We start from the raw sequence: 16,017 nt of genomic DNA, 5'->3' as shown, positions 1-16,017 counted from the left end.
GAAATATGAAGATTTTTTAAAAATCTGTGTTCTCTGTTCTGATCCATTGGTCTAGGTCTCTGCTCTTGTGCCAACACTATGCTGTTTTGGTTACTATAGCCTTGTAGCATAGCTTGAAGTCCAGTAAAGTAATGCCTCCCAATTTGTCTTTTTGCTTAAGGGTAATTTGGCTATTCAAGATCTTTTCTGGTTACATATGAAACATAGAATTATTTTTTCTAGATCTGCAAAAAAATGACATTGGGAGTTCAAGACCAGCCTGAGCAAGAGTGAGACCCTGTCTCTACAAAAAATAAATAATAATAAAAAAAGAAGGGACCATAGTTGATCTTACACTTACTTTATTCTGCTCCCAAGGAGCCTGGGGCTGTGGGACCTGGGGCTCTAGAATTCAATACTCGCTTGTGCTGTTGCTGGGGGCTCGATGTCCTTCCCTACTCTGAGCTGTTGGTGGGGACAGGAGCCTTCTATTTTGCCCCCCCTTCTGTTTATATTGGCTAATCTCAGCAGTCTGTCTGTGTCTATTTGGTCATGGGCCTGAACCTTTGCTCCTGCAGCCAGCACTGTCCAGACAACGAGACAGCTCGTGGCAGCGGCAGTGACCATGGGGCTGTTTGATCAGCAAACAGCATCCTCACTCCTGGCCCAGAATTCAGGTCACCTCCCAGCCACACAGAGCCCAGACACCTGCAGTCTGAGCCTTCTGCATGGTCAGCACCTTCCTCAACCTGCTCCTTGACCTTGTCCCCTTCCCATTCCAAGCCCTGACTCATCCCCTGTGGTCCCCTCCCTCCCTCCCATTTCTTATTTCCCCTCCCCCTCTCCTCTCTCTCCTCCTCCTTAGTCCTCATCTTTATTCCCCTTCTCTTCTCTCTTCCTCTTCTCCTCCTTTCTCCCTCCCATCCCTACAGTGGCAAAAGCCGATTCAGAGATCAGTTGTCCAGTGCGTTTTGGCCGGAACATACAATTATTACAGGCAAGTGAAGGCTACCAGTCCCTCCCCACCGCCTCCCTGCTGGGAGGTTTGGCAGGTGCTCTTTCAACTCTGCCACATGCACTGAGCACGTGGCACAGAAACAGCCTCCACTCTGTCCTTGTGAGCTTGTGAGCTCGTGTGTCATGGCCGCTGTGCTTCCAGATGCTTCCACAAGCAGCTTGTGTGAAATGGTCGGTGAGATAGCAGCTAAAATTTCGAACCAGACAGGGAAGCCCAGAAGACAGAGGTGGGAGAGAGGCAGGACCAAGTGAGACGCCAGGCACAAGGCCCTAGCAGCTGCTTGGCTCAGCGGATTCTTGCACTGTTTACCAGGGATGGAGGTCTGGGTCATCCCATTTCTAGCCAGCCCCACGCCCTGAACTCCGCTCATCTGATGGGTGAAAAACCATTCCTAACATTTCATCTGCTAATTAATGACCCTCTAGACCAGATTTGAATAGAAATGTTTGAGATGCTCGAGGAGGCTGCTTCTGGAGTTTGGACTTGCCATTGGAGTTCATCATATGCTAACCAACCTGCCCTGGGTGTGCGCTCCTCATTAGGGAACTTAAAGTCTTCAAATGTCAGTAACTGCCCCAGGGTGTAGACTCAAGGTAACTTGCATCTCTTTCTCTCTCTGTCTCGTCAACTCGTACTTCTAAGAAAGATCACATTTCTGTTTTTCTTTTTTCTTTTTGTTTTCATTATTAATGAAACCTCCCACTTTATTCAGATGTCAGTAGGTTTTTAGATGGAAGCTTTTTTCTGTCCTAGGATCCAATTCGAGGTACCACGTTGCACTCAGCCAGTGTGTCTCCTTAGTCTCTCTTTCTCTTTTTTTAAAAATATGTACAGCAATGATTTTATTTTAACATATTGAATTATAGACATAAAATAGCTGGGAGGGGGTGGGCCCAGTGTAGCCCCACCATGGGGCTCCTGGAGGGGTACGGGTGAGGCCTCTCTGATGACCCTCTTTCTGGGGTCTTCCTGTGGCGGGGCCCAATTGCTTTAGTGGGGGAAGAGCCGTGTACGCGAGGGGGCAGGGCAGCCACATGGCCCTGCCCCGCCTGAGGTTGGCCTCCCTCCAGAATGCCCGGGTTCACTCCCCAGTCCCAGCTGCTCCACCTCCTTCCTCTTTGTCCAGGGAGGGGCCCCTCTAGCCAGCTCTGACTCTGCCCCCAACCCTTCTGCAAACCTAAAGGGGGATAAATACAAATGTCACAAAGTAAAAGGGGGCCCAACGTTGTCCTGGGGTGGGGACTGCTCTGCCCTCCCCTCCCCAACCAGCTGGTGTGTGTGGGGGGTGGGCGGGGAGAGGCCCTGGGACACAGGCTGCCCCATGTGTCGCCTCACGTCGTTCCTAGCTGTAGCAGCGTGCCAGCATAGGCCGTGGGCGTGACGTTGGGCTGAGGCACTGGTGGCACTGGAGGAACTGGGGCTGCAGGTCGGAGCCCAGAGGCGGGTGTTGGAGGCATTATTCCCCATCTGGTCGCAGAGGTGGGGAGCAGAGAAGATGGCGACACAGCGGCCTCTGCATGCCACCTCGTCGTAGCCCATGGCCTCGACCTTGTGGCTGCGGAGGATGCAGTCCAGGTGGTTCTCCTCCAGGAAGGTCTTGTGACGTCAGGCCCGGACTGGCAGCTCACACCCCGATTGCTGACCGAGCGCCTGTTCTGCGGCTGCGGATCGGACCGAAGCAGGTTGCGTTGTGGGACCTGAATCCGGGGCTGCCGACTCCGCGTGATCTTCCGGATGTTGTCCAGGGCGATGCCGTCTGCACTGAACAAGCCCCGGCGTGGTCAGCACTTCCGTGTCGATGCTCTGGGCCAACGGGAGCCGCCACTCAAACACTTCGATGAAGAGCTGGCACATCCGAGCTGTGGACTCGGCCTTCACTTTGGCCTCAAAACCGTAGATCTGGTTCATGTTTTCTGTGTCATGGTTGCCCCGAAGTAGGTGACAGTGATCTGGGTACAGGAGCTTAAAGCCGAAGAGGGTGAAGATCACTTCTATGGAGAAGGAACCACGGTCCTCAAAGTCGTCATTAAATATGTAGGGGTTGGTCTCGGAGGGTAAACCGTTGAGCTTGAATATGTCGAGGAGGTCGTAGAACTGGCCGTGGGTGTCTGCACACGCCGTAATCTTCTCTGTCTCTTTGAGTGTGGTCTCCACCCGCGTGCTCAGCTTGGAGAGGACCTCTTGGAGCTGTACCAGAATCCGGTGGGTGCATTTCTGGTACAGTTTCTCCCGGTCCTTGTACCACTGCATGAGCTCCTTCACGAAGGCCCTTGTCACTTTGCTGTCTTCAAGCTTGGGCCCCCATACTCGTCTTCGATGGTCTTGCTCTCCACGTCGAGTGAGCCCACCGCCAAGCGCTTGTGCTTGTTGCCAGCCATGGCCTGCTCGATGGCCGCCTGCTTCACAGTCTCGTTGCACCCCTGGCATTGCACTTTGGCGTCCTTGTCGTGGGGATACGCCTTGACCACCGACTCGTAGTCCTACAAGGCAGCCCGGACCTTGCCCAGCCATGCTGCTGGTGGCCCGGCGGTCGTAGCCCTTGATGTACTTCCTGCCGAGCTCGATGGCCCGCGTGGCGTCACCCAGAGCATAGGCGTGGCACTCCGTGCGCAGGTAAGCCAGGCTGCGGCTGCGTAGTGGACGCGTTGCTGGGGTTCGGCTCGATAGCCTCGGCTGCAGGACTTGGTTGCGTTCTCGTGGTCCTTGCCTTCGAAGCAGTCGTTGGCCTGAGTCGTGAGCGCCTCTGCCCGGTTGAGAGCGCCGTGAGCTGGGGGCGCGTCCCGGGCCTGGCGCGCCCAGTCCGCGCTCCTCCATGCCGTCACCGCGCTGCAAAGCCTTTTTCGCTCTGTGTTTGGTCTCCTCTGGTCTGTGCTTCTCATCTTTTTTTTTTTTTTTTAAACTGGGACAGTTTTGAAGAGCACCGATCAGGTATTTTGTAAAATGTCCCTCAGTTTGGGTTTGTCTGATATTTTCTCTCTGGATTAGACCAGGGTTATGGGGTTTGGGAAAGAACAACACGCTCGTTAAGCGTCATTCTCATGGCATCGTAGCGGAGGCGCGAGACAGTGCTTGGGTAGCCCAGGTCTGCCGGGTTCCTCTTTCCCCCCTCCCATACACTGTATTTTTGCATGAGAGTCTTTGGGTCGAACCTGTCCCCAATAGGGGGGATGTTTAACCTTTGCACTCGGATGTCGAGTTTGACTGGATACGGTTAGTATTAAATCCCGGGTAGAATAAAGGAATCGAGAAAAAAGCAAGCGAGTGCAAAGGGTTAAGCCCCTCCTCCTGGAGGGGGAATATCTATTTATATTATTTGTAATTTTTCTGGAAAGGAATATTTATCTCTTCTCGCCCTTAATTGACTTTTTTCAATTGTTTATGTCAGTACGGACTCATGTATATTTATTTTATACTTTGGGTTGCGATCTGTTACTATTTTTTGTTCCAGTCTTTCCAGGTTGGCCATTGCCAGCTCTTTCAGATAGGCTCCAGTTTTAGTTTCCTGTTGCCTTTGTCACAAATTACTATAACCTTTATGGCTTAAAATAACACAAATTTTATTATCTTATAGTTCTGGAGGCCAGAAGTCCACAGTGGGTCTCACTGGGCTAAAATGAAGCTGTTGGCAGGGCTGCCATCTCTTCCTGGAGGCTCTAGTCGAGACTCCCTGGGCTCGCCCTTCCAGCGTCTGGGCCACCCGCATTCTGGGCCTGCGGCCCTTTCCTCTTCAGGACTGCACATGCCGCCGCTGCGACCTCTGCTGCCATCTCCAGCTCTGCGGGTCCTGCCTCCCTCTTTTACTTACAAGAACTCGTGATTACAGAGGCCCTGCCTGGGTAAGCCAGGAACTCGCCCTGTTTTGGTCAGCTCAGCCACCATAGCCAACTTAACAAAATACCGCAGAGGAGGTGGCTTAGGACAGCACAAATTTGTTTCTCATGGTTCTGAAGGCGGAGAGATCCAAGATCAAGGTGCTAGCTAACTTGCTTCCTAGTAAGAGCTCTTTTCCTGGCTTGCAGAGATGGCTGCTTTCTCACAAGTGGCAGAGAGACAGAGAGAGGGAGGGAGCAAGCTCTCCGGTGTCTCTTCTTATGAGCATGCTAATCCAATCAGATCCGGCCCCCACCCTTATGACCTTGTCTAACCTTACTTATCTCCTCGTAGGCCCTATCTCCCAATGCGGCTGCTTTGGGGATTAGGGCTTCCACCTATGATTTTGGCTGGGGCGCGATGTAGTCTCTAGCACTCCCCATCTCAACTTAATCACTTCTGCGAAGTTCCTTGTGCCATACGAGGTGTCAGATTCACAGCTTCTGGGGACTGCAGAGTGACTGTCTTTGGTGCACCATTATTCTGTCACAGTTCCTTTGCCCCTTTGGCATGTTCTCATCAAATTTCTTTTTTGTTTAGTTAGTTTAATCTCCAAGCTTCAGTGCGCAGGGTACTGGTAAGTCCCACCTCTCCCCTTGGGGTCTTCCTAAGGCCCCGAGTGGCCAAGGGTCTTGAGTTGCTCCAGAACATCAGTCCAGGCTGGTTACTCCAGAGTGGCCCAGGGTTCCAGCTCCACTGAAGTCTGGAGACCCTGCCGTCAGGCCTGGGGCTGGGCTGATGGGTTGGGATCCCACTGGAGTCTTGCCACCCTGGGCTGCTGCTACCCGTGGGAACCTCTGGGAGTTTTCCTTCCATCTTCCTCCCTCCCCCCCTCAGGGGCATCTAGAATAATCATGACAATTAATGCACATTTTATAAAGCGTAGGGAAAGCTATTGGCTGCAAGCAGGATATACTTAAAAAATTCTCCAAGTCAAGGAAATACATGTGGGAGGTGGGTGGGCTGGGGAAAAAAATGAAGAAAAAAACCCCATAATATCTCAGTAAATTCTCTTTTCCTTTTAAATTGGGGAAGGCTTTTGGAAAATGAATTAAAAGGGAAGATGCACTTGGAGAATAGAGATTTTCCTAGCCTGGCCCAGTACCGTGAGATGTAGGGAGTATTTCTCAATTGTGGAAGGTCAGCTATCGGGTGGTGGTGGTGGTATAAAGACCGTACCCAGGATTTGTCTTAAGCAGGTGTGATGAGACAAGAGATGGTGAATGACTGTCATGACAGAAGTCTGCACGCGCAGATCCCTAAAGAAGAGGCACGGCGTGGCACGTGGGGACATGCCGGGGCTGGTCAGGAGACAGAGGAGGGAAGAGGGAGAGTTGGCTCAGAGACTTTATTGGGGTTTTCACGGGAGGGAATGGGTGAGGCAGGGTAGGTACCCTGAGTGCAGGATTGATTGAATAGTTGGAACATGTTAGTGGACTCTGGGATATAGGGGTGGTCTCTAGTTATCTGGCACCTGGCCCAGGGCTAGTTTAGGGGAGTATTGGGAATACTGGGGTATGTAAGAGAGTTTGCTAAGGAGGTGGGTGGGGCTGGGGTTTAGGACTGGTGGGTTTGCACAGGAAAGACACTCACAGGGGAGTCGGCTGCCATCTCTAGGAATTAGCTAGCCCTGGGAAGTGCAGTCTCTCCAGGGCTAAGGTGTCAGAACATCAAGAAAATAGGCCGGGCGCGGTGGCTCTCGCCTGTCATCCTAGCACTCTGGGAGGCTGAGGTAGGAGGATTGCTCAAGGTCAGGAGTTCGAAACCAGCCTGAGCAAGAGCGAGACCCCCGTCTCTACTATAAATAGAAAGAAATTAATTGGCCGACTAATACATATATATAGAAAAAATTAGCCGGGCATGGTGGCGCATGCCTGTAGTCCCAGCTACTCGGGAGGCTGAGGCAGGAGGATCGCTTGAGCTCAGGAGTTTGAGGTTGCTGTGAGCGAGGCTGACGCCACGGCACTCACTCTAGCCTGGGCAACAAAGCCAGACTCTGTCTCAAAAAAAAAGATAAATGCTTCAAACAGGTAGCACACCCACTCGCGTTTGGAGCCTGGCTTTCCGGCAGGTTGGTGATACCGATAGCTGGCTGTGTTTGCCTTCGTGGCCCTCGCTCCCTGTTGGTTCGCATTTGCTTTCTCCAGCTGTCAGAGCAACTGGGGCTCATGCCCGGAAGTAAATGCGCACCGATTCCACACACCGCCATGTGAGAGGTGACCAGAAACCCTTCTGCTTTTATAAGGAGATGCAGGCCCGGTGATGGGCTTGCAGACGAGGCTGGAATCCCGAACCCCTTTCCTTTCCGATGGGCTTCAGGGTTCCTTCAGGGCTAGGCGCGCAGACATGCCCCTGACAGGAGCAGATACCCAGGCTGGTCCAGCAGGGAACAGGCTGTGGCAGAACCAACCCACGCCTACTCTGGTGGGGTCTGCTTGGGGCAGCCGAGCTGCCTGGCCCTGAGTCTGCATTCATACCCCTTCTGCACCAGCTGTGTGTGGCTTTGCTCCAGGGCCACCCTTGTCTTCTCTCCATCTCTGTGTTCTCATCAGCAAGATGATGATCATAATGGAGGCTGATGTTTATCCAACTCTGAAGGTGCACCGAGCCTTGCTGTAGATGCTTGGTGAGTACCCCCTGTTAAGCCTCACAGCAGCTAGGTGGAGGTTTAGCCTGGAGAAGTGACTCAGCCTAAGAAGAAGCACTGGCTGGGGCTGCCGAGGGTCCGGGCTAAGCCTGGCGTTGATGCTGTGGTATCTCAGGGTGGCCGTCGGGGCTCACTGAAACCCCGTGTTTTGAGACGGTTGATTCTGCTATAGGTCCTAGTGGTGGTCACGTGTTCCCAAGGTGTCAGAATGTTTGCAGCACAGTAGAGTGGATGTGTGCACAGGTGCTGGAGCTACCAGCCTGCATCAAATGCTGCGCTGCCACTGACTAGCTGTGCCGCCTCGGGCAAGTAATTCTACCTTTTTGTGCTTCGATTTCCTCTTCTGCAAAACATGGCTAGTATCTATCTCAAAGGATTATTACAAAGATTGCAAGCATTTTAAAGCATCTAGGATAGTGCCTTGCACGGGGAAGGCGTAATGCGTTTGTTAAAGTACTTAATCATCCTTCGTAAGTAACCATGCAACTCCAGGAGGTATCAGTGTCTTAGTGCTGGTTTATTCTGGTGGGTGTCTGTGATCTCATAGCCTTGGGTGCAGAGGCTATGACTATAACACCAACCGGAATAGTTAGGTGTTACCAGAGCAGGACGGGGGAAGGATTCTGTGTCCTGTGACCCAATTGCACCTCATTTTATTTAGCAGATAACAAAAACACAGTCACAGTGAAGAGTGAAAATTAAAACATAGAGTGTGGCTTTTGTTAGTAACAATGTGCTCATTTTGAAAAAAAAAAAAGTAGCACTTTAGTTCTTGTGAAAACGTACCCTGTGCTGGGTCGAGGGCCCTTGGTTAGTTGATGGGCCGCGCTCCTCAGGGTTAGCCCCCCGGGTGGCTTCGGCCCTGAATGCTTAGGGAGGGCCCGAGCTGATTGGCGCAGACCCGGGGGGGAGCGCCGTCTCATACTCAAGGCTGGAAAATAAAAGTCAGAGCTGCAAGAAAGGGAATCTCCACTGAGGATCTTGAGGAAATTGGATGAAGTCCTGTTAGGAGCCAGTGAACAAAGGAATGCTTAGACATGCCTTCAGGGGCTTTGGAAACTGCCCTGGGCCAGCCAGATGCTTCTGGCAAAATTAAGAAATTGGATGAGCCGGGACTTTCCCAGAGAACAGCTCTTCCAGACTAGCGCGTCTGTTTCCTCATCGTGGGTGTGCGCCGTCCCAGACGACTCCAGCCTGGCTTAGTGCACCTCCCACTGACTCTTAGGACTGGCCCCTAGCTGCCTGTTCCTGAGACCCGGCCCCATAGGCCCCAGAACTTCCCTTTCTGCTCTACTCTTGCCCACGGCTGGGCTTGGTGCTGGCAGACTTGCAGTAGCTTGGGTATGAGGCTCAAGTTCTATTTGGTGACCAAGCATGGCTTGTTTTTATCATGAAAGGTCAAAAGGAAGTGGTGCAGAGAGCCACAGAGTGAGCCATTGCCCACAGAGGAGGGTTTGCCCACCAGCGAAAAATAGGGACATGGCACTTGGTTTTCAGTGGATCAGTTGACATTATTAGAAAGGATCATAAAGATGCTGGTGGTGACCTTGTTTTAAGTGCTATGCTGGGCACTCCCTGTATTTTATGACTAATTATTCCAACAATTTATTATGTGTCTCCATTTTGCATATAAGAAAACTGAGGCTTCAGGGACGAGGGGTCAGTCTTACTTACCAGCTAGCTCACTAGATGATAATAGACACACGACCTAGGCTCTCCCATCACCCTCGTCAAAACCCCCACCCAACCCCCCCAAACAGAGCTTCCTAGCTAATCAGCAGCCAAGTGCTGATGCATGAGTGCATTGAGACCAGAAGAATCTTCCAGCTGAGCCCTGCCCAAGCCTTAGAACCATGCACAAAATGGTCATTGTTTTTGGCCACTGAGTTTTGGGGTAGATCCTTACGCAACAAAATCTACCTGCTCTACTTAGCTTCATGTCACACTCGTTCACCTCGGAGTTGGGCGGTGAGAGTAGAGGCAGAAGGTAGGGCGGTTGAGTTAGAGCCATGTTTTTCCTTCCTGGTGGTTCCCAGAGAGTGCATTTCCACAGCTTCGTGCCACGGACACACAATGTTGTGATTCTGTTTGTGAACATGTCACCAGAGCTGGAGTCTGTCACTGCATTCAGTCCCAGCCCCGACACCAACGTGCCATGTCATAGTCAGTGATCCCCTTAGCCAATCAGGTCTGCTGTTCCTTTCGTATTTAAGAATATGGAGCTGAAAGCTGTGCTGTCCAAGACTTCTCCCAGCTCTGATGCTCTGTGACTCTGTGATGTATCAGCAGAGTGGTGGTCATACTGCCCACATTTGATTTGGGCAATTTATTCTGGACCACTGAAGTTTACCATCAGCATAAAAAGAAACAGACCATGAACTGGCTGGTGTCAGCATGACAAAAGCCCTTTAACTGACAATGTAGCAAAAAAAAAAAAAAAGTCTCAACCACAAAAAGACAGGTTTAGAAAGGGAATACTCCGTTTTCTGACAAGAGTTTGCATTATAAAACTGAAGGATTTTTTTTTACAGACTTTTTGTTGAAATTTATAAAACTTCATTGCTTTTGGCTTTTCTGCTAATGGCAGGAAAAAAAGGTTTGGTTGGGCTGACTTCATGGGCTCTGTAAAATTTATTTGTTTTGTTCATTCATTTATTCATTGAGTGTGTACAGAGCCAGACACTGTTCTTATGCTGGGAGTAGAGAATTGAACGGAAGGGACAGACAAATCCCAGCCTTCAAAGAGCTGACATAATTTTAGTGGTAGAACCAAATCCATGGTTAAGTATTAATGTCATCTGGTGATCAGTGCTATGAAGAAAGAAAACTTACTTGTTAAAAAAGAGATTAACACTAGATACATTTTTTAAATGAAAAGTATAAATGTGCTACCTTGATATCTTCCCACCTTCCCCTGTAGCTTCTTTCTTTCTTTCTTTTTTTTTGGTCATGGCCTTCTCTTCAAGTCCGGCAAGTTCATTGCTGTGCTTGTTCCCGCCCTCTGCTACAAAGGAAACAGAACCCAAACAGGCACCTCCCCCCTGCAGCTTCTTGTTCGTTCCCAGATGCAGATATGGGAACTGAGACTCAGGGCCCGTTGGTGCTCAGCTCAGAGGTGCCAGTAAATAATGGTTCAGTGAATGAATTTGTGAATGCATGGGCCAGAGAATAAATTGAGAAAGGAATGAAATTGGGTTTTGTGGGTCTCAGTGTCTTCCTTTTGCAAACCAGGGCTCCCATGTTTAGTTATGCATACGGAAACTTTAGGGCAGGGCAGGAGGAAGCTGAAACCCAGAACCAGATTCTCCACCTGCCATGACAGGTCCCGGGCCCAGAGGGAGGAGTGCTTTTGCTAATTTTCACAAAGGCACCTTATGGGCTAGCAGTGGCTCTGTATAAAATATAAAAGATTTGGACTTTTTTGCCCCTCTAAGTAACGATATTTAATCATTTATAGACTGGGGCTCCAGAAGCTATATTTTCCAAAAACTTTCCATAGGACTCAGATTTTCCTCCTGGTTCAGGCACCGTTGGATTGGTGGTCTCTCAAAGCCCTCCTCACTCTAACAGGAGGTGATTTTGAGTTACTTTAATATTTCCTGAGTTGATTATTTTCTGGTATTTCACGTTTAAATTCTCTTTGTTAGTAATAAGGACACGAGCTGCTGTCTCATGTCGTTCTGACCCACCCTTCCTGCCGTCTGTTTCCCTCTGAGAATAGCAGTTGGAACATGTGAAAAGCGTGTTCCCCAGTCATCAGCTGGGAAAATGCATGCCAAGCTAAAACAACAACAACAACAAACCCAGAAAACAAAAAGACTTCCCTGGAGTTTTCCTCTTCACTCCAGCACGGTGTTTCTCCTGACTCCATCAGCAGCAGCAGGTCAAACCAAAGACGCGGGGTTATTTAGACAAGACCGCTGCGAAGATGAGAGCCTCACGCCGAAACTTACCAGGGTGTGATTTATCTGCCTTCCTTTCTTTCTCACTCTCTGTATCAGCCAGGGTCCAGTCGGGAAGAAGTAACCCCACAGTAATTTGAACAAGGAACATTTACCCGGTGGAGTTTCTCAGCCCGGGCTTTGGGCTGATGTGTGCTGTGGGTCCTGTCCTGTGTTTCTGGAGGCTCAGCAGCGCCTCTGGCCTCTGCCCACTAGATGGCAGTAGCGTCCCACCGCCTGCCCCCCCCAGTTGCGACAGCCAACAATGTTTCCAGACACCGCCAAGGTCTGCGAAATGAGCCCTGGTTGAGAAACACTGCCAAAAGAACTGTTAACCCTTTGCACTCGCTTGCTTTTTTCTTGATTCGTTTATTCTACTCGGGATTTAATTTTTTAAATACCCCAGACTTTACAAAGTGCGGCAGTGGAATAAAAAAACCGGAGTTTCTTTTCATACAAACTTATTTATTTGGATTTTTTTTTATATTTCAAGTTATTGATACATTCAAAGTGTAATTTTAATCTCTATAATTTTTGCTAGCCGTGTCGAGTCATAGTCAACATCTGAGTGCAAAGGGTTAACTGTCTCAGGGATTATCTAGGAAGGAGTAAAGAGAGCTCTGGAGAGTACACCCAGGGCCAAAGCAGGGTCCCATGGGGGAGACAGGCTAGGAAGGGGGACTGGCCACCAGAAGCTGGGATTCAGACCTCGTTGCAGAAGGCATGGTTGTAGCCAACTGAGTGAGGAAGTCCTCTGGGGTACCCTGGCCAGAGCTGGTCTACGGTTATAAGCAGGAATTGAGGCCGGGCGCGGTGGCTCACGCCTGTAACCCTAGCACTCCGGGAAGCCGAGGTGGGCGGATCGCTCGAGGTCAGGAGTTCGAAACCAGCCTGAGCGAGACCCCGTCTCTACTAAAAATAGAAATAAATTAATTGACCAACTAAAAATATATATACAAAAAATTAGCAGGGCATGGTGGCGCATGTCTGTAGTCCGAGCTTCTCGGGAGGCTGAGGCAGGAGGATCGCTTGAGCCCAGGAGTTGGAGGTTGCTGTGAGCTAGGCTGATGCCACGGCACTCACTCTAGCCTGGGCAACAGAGTGGGACTCTGTCTCAAAAAAAAAAAAAAGGCAGGAATTGACTCTGTGGGCATGGGTGAGCAGAAAATGGGGGGAGAGACCTGCAAACAGGAAACACCCCTCACGGGTGCAGGTGGATTGAGGCGGGGGGCCGATTGGTGGGGGACCCGTGAGATTTACCCATCCGTGGGGTACCACTGATGCTCCATGGGGCGGAGTGCCACTGCCCTCCTGCGGCACCCCGCTAGCAGCGGCTTTGGGTTGGAGTCGGAAGAGCCAGAAAAGCACCAGAACAAAGAGTCAAGTCTTCTGCCTGCGATGACCCTCAGGCCTGCTACTGACAAAACGCAGCATCCTGCTGTCTTCTGAGAACTGTTTGCGCAGGGCAGGCAGTGAAGAATGGATCTGTAGTAAACTGAAAGGCAGCGAGTTGATAACTGGTCCATCCTGGTTCTGAATGCCCCTCTGAGTCATTCCTGTCGCCTTCCACTCGGCACAGATCTTGCCCTTAGGAGATGCAAAATGTAATGCTGACTGAATGATGGAATGAATTCATGAATGCATGATATGAATGCATGGATGCATGGATAAATGAATGAATGATGCTGTTTGCTTTCTTTCTGGTAGCTGTTTTGGAGGACCAAATTTACCCTGGCTTAAATTTTATCTGCAGAATGACAGTTTTTGACTCTTCTTAATCCCACCGTCCCATTAAGTTTAAAATTAATTGAATTATCCTGTTATGTCTTCTCATCTAACTGATCAGTGTGATAAAAATCCATTAAAGAGTAGAGCAATTCAGTGGAAAAAAATAAACTATTTTGAATCGATCAGTTGTTGATTAAATTCCCGTGTTGAGTGTTGATCTGAGAGCCAAGCAAACACAAGACAGGTATCTGTTTTTAATGCCAAAGTATTGCTGGCTGACAAACTTGTCCAACAAAATTATTGCACAGAAAGCTAAAAGCATGAGTAATATGAAAGTCGGAATTAATTTTAACCTAGGTATCAAATGGTTAATAGCTGGTTGTAGTGTGAGCAGCAGACACCATGAGGAAGGCTGGCGGGCAGGTAACTGTATTGGAACTGAGTAAAGATTTCCTGGACCACATGCTCATATGGACAAATGGCTTCCTCCCTCTGGAATGCGAATAACCATACACCTCACTTAGCTCACATGGCTTGGGGGAAGAGTCCACAGAAGATGAATGGAAAAGTGCTTTGGAAAGCGTAAGTAGCACGCAAGTTTGAGGCTCTTACTAATAGTTCACGGTTGCAAAATGGGCATTAGGAGTTGTTCCGATTTTCATAGGCTTCTAAAAGATTCTGAGTGCTCTAGAACAGCAGCTGGCGTGCTGAGAATGTGTAATACTTCCGTTTTGTAATGTAAGGCAGACGCCCAGGGGAAAGGGTTTCAGTTTTAGGATCATGCACATTGTGTTTTCGCAAGAGTCTCAGGGCCTCTGCACATCAGACCCCCTGGCTGGGCTTCCTTCCCTCCTCCTCCTGCCTTTGTAGCTCCTACTTCTCCTCCTGGCTCAGTTGTCGCTCCCCAAGGGGGAGCGTGCTCTGATCTCCTAAACTGGTCAACTGGCGTGCCACTTACCTGCCACGTGTCTCCTGTGTGTATAGGCCACTGTGGGAATTCTGCGTTTTGTTGTGATTGTTTGATTCATGTCTGTCTCCCCGCCAGGCTATAAGTTCCATGATGGCAGGACCACTTCTGTTTTGGCCTACGGGAATGTTTTCTTCAAGTGTTTAATGACTCCTTGTTGGATGAGTGAATGAATGAATGAGCACATCATCCAGAGTTTACTGGAGCCCACTGGATTTTGGTGTGTTGGCCATATTTTGAAAGAAATGGATGGTACTCAGCTTTCGGAGGCTAGAATAGAGAGAATACAATGATAGACAGGGTCTCCTGGAGTCTCCTTAGCGTCCAGCACAATCTCTTCATGTAGTAGGAGCGCAATAAACGCTTATGAAATGAATGAATGTTGGAGCCAGAAGTCTGGGATTTGAGTTTTGTTTCTGAAATTTACAGGCTCAGGAAGCCTGGTTAAGAAGGTGGATCTCGGCCGGGCGCAGTGGCTCACGCCTGTCATCCTGGCACTCTGGGAGGCCGAGGCAGGCTGATCACTCAAGGTCAGGAGTTTGAGACCAGTCTGTGCAAGAGCGAGAACCCGTCTCTACTAAAAATAGAAAGAAATTAATTGGCCAACTAAAAATATATAGAAAAAATGAGCCTGGCATGGTGGCGCATGCCTGTAGTCCCAGCTACTCGGGAGGCTGAGGCAGGAGGATCGCTTGAGCCAAGGAGTTGGAGGTTACTGTGAGCTAGGCTGACGCCACGGCACTCTAGCCCGGGCAACAGAGTGAGACTCTGTCCCCCCGCCCCCCACAAAAAAAGAAGTTGGACCTCACGGGAGAGGCAGGGCTGCACAGAATGAAAGCCACTTTAGAGGTCAGCATTCCTGGGACCACAGCTCCATTTACGAGATGTGTGACAAGACGCTTAGCATTACTGTTAATATGTGCAAGTCTGCTCGTCTACAAAAAGGAGTATGGTCACAAAATTTCAAATCTTAAATGAGAAAAACGATACAAGAGGCCTTGCAAAATACAGCGCACATTAGGCATCAGTAAGTATTTGTCACGGTCCTTTTCCTGCTCTGAATCCCCATGACTTGGGGACAGCGTCACCTGCCTCAGAAACATTGCATCTTGAGTAGCATCAGGTATGTTGAACACTTTGTAACCTGAGATGCAAGATACACCTTTGTTCTCCTGTCTTGTTGAAAGAAGGAAAAATCTGTGCAGAATCAGAATTTGCCACAAGGTGGTGCTGTGGTGATACCTTTGATTTCAGGATCTTTTAACAAATCAGCACCTTAGTCTACATTTTAAATTTGAGTGGAGGTAAGAAACATGGGCTGCATTTAAGTGGGGAGCATTGGTATATAATGGAGTACTGTCTGTTGTAAATGGTATTTTAATGTCCAGGGTCTTACTCTAGAGAATTAAGAAGGAGAACTTTAAAACACATTCCCTTAGATTCTTAACTTTGGAAACCTAAGAACCTCAAGAACCAGGTAGATGAAGGATAAAAGGTTTTATTGGCTTTATGACAGCATAATTTTATCACAATGTATAAATTGCTTTCTCTTGGGATTGCTGTATTTGAATGCTTGTTCCCCTAAACCTCACATTGGAGTCTGACCCCCAGTGTGGGAGGTGGAACCTAGTAGGAGGTGTTTGGGTCGTGGGGGTGGATCCCTCATGGGTTGCTTGGAGTTTGTTTAAAAGAGCCCACCATGTCTGTCCTCCCTCTCTCTCTCTCTCTTTTTTTTTTTTTTTTTTTTTTTTTGAGACAGAGTCTCACTCTGTTGCCCGGGCTAGAGTGAGTGCCATGACGTCAGCCTCGCTCACAGCAACCTCAATCTCCTGGGCTCAAGCGATCCTCCTGCCTCAGCCTCCCAAGT

The 16,017-nt window shown here is 49.5% G+C and overlaps 1 pseudogene; it reads right to left on the bottom strand.

Moving 5' to 3' along the window:
* Positions 1 to 2,328: 2,328 nt before the first annotated feature.
* Positions 2,329 to 3,876, bottom strand: LOC105868973 (serine/threonine-protein phosphatase 5 pseudogene; annotated as a pseudogene).
* Positions 3,877 to 16,017: the final 12,141 nt, after the last annotated feature.

This window comes from Microcebus murinus, chromosome 28 (genome assembly GCF_040939455.1).
Source record: "Microcebus murinus isolate Inina chromosome 28, M.murinus_Inina_mat1.0, whole genome shotgun sequence".
In the NCBI taxonomy this organism is placed as follows: domain Eukaryota; kingdom Metazoa; phylum Chordata; class Mammalia; order Primates; family Cheirogaleidae; genus Microcebus; species Microcebus murinus.
Note: the sequence above shows the minus strand (reverse complement) of the source record. Positions and strands in the feature narration are given on the sequence as shown.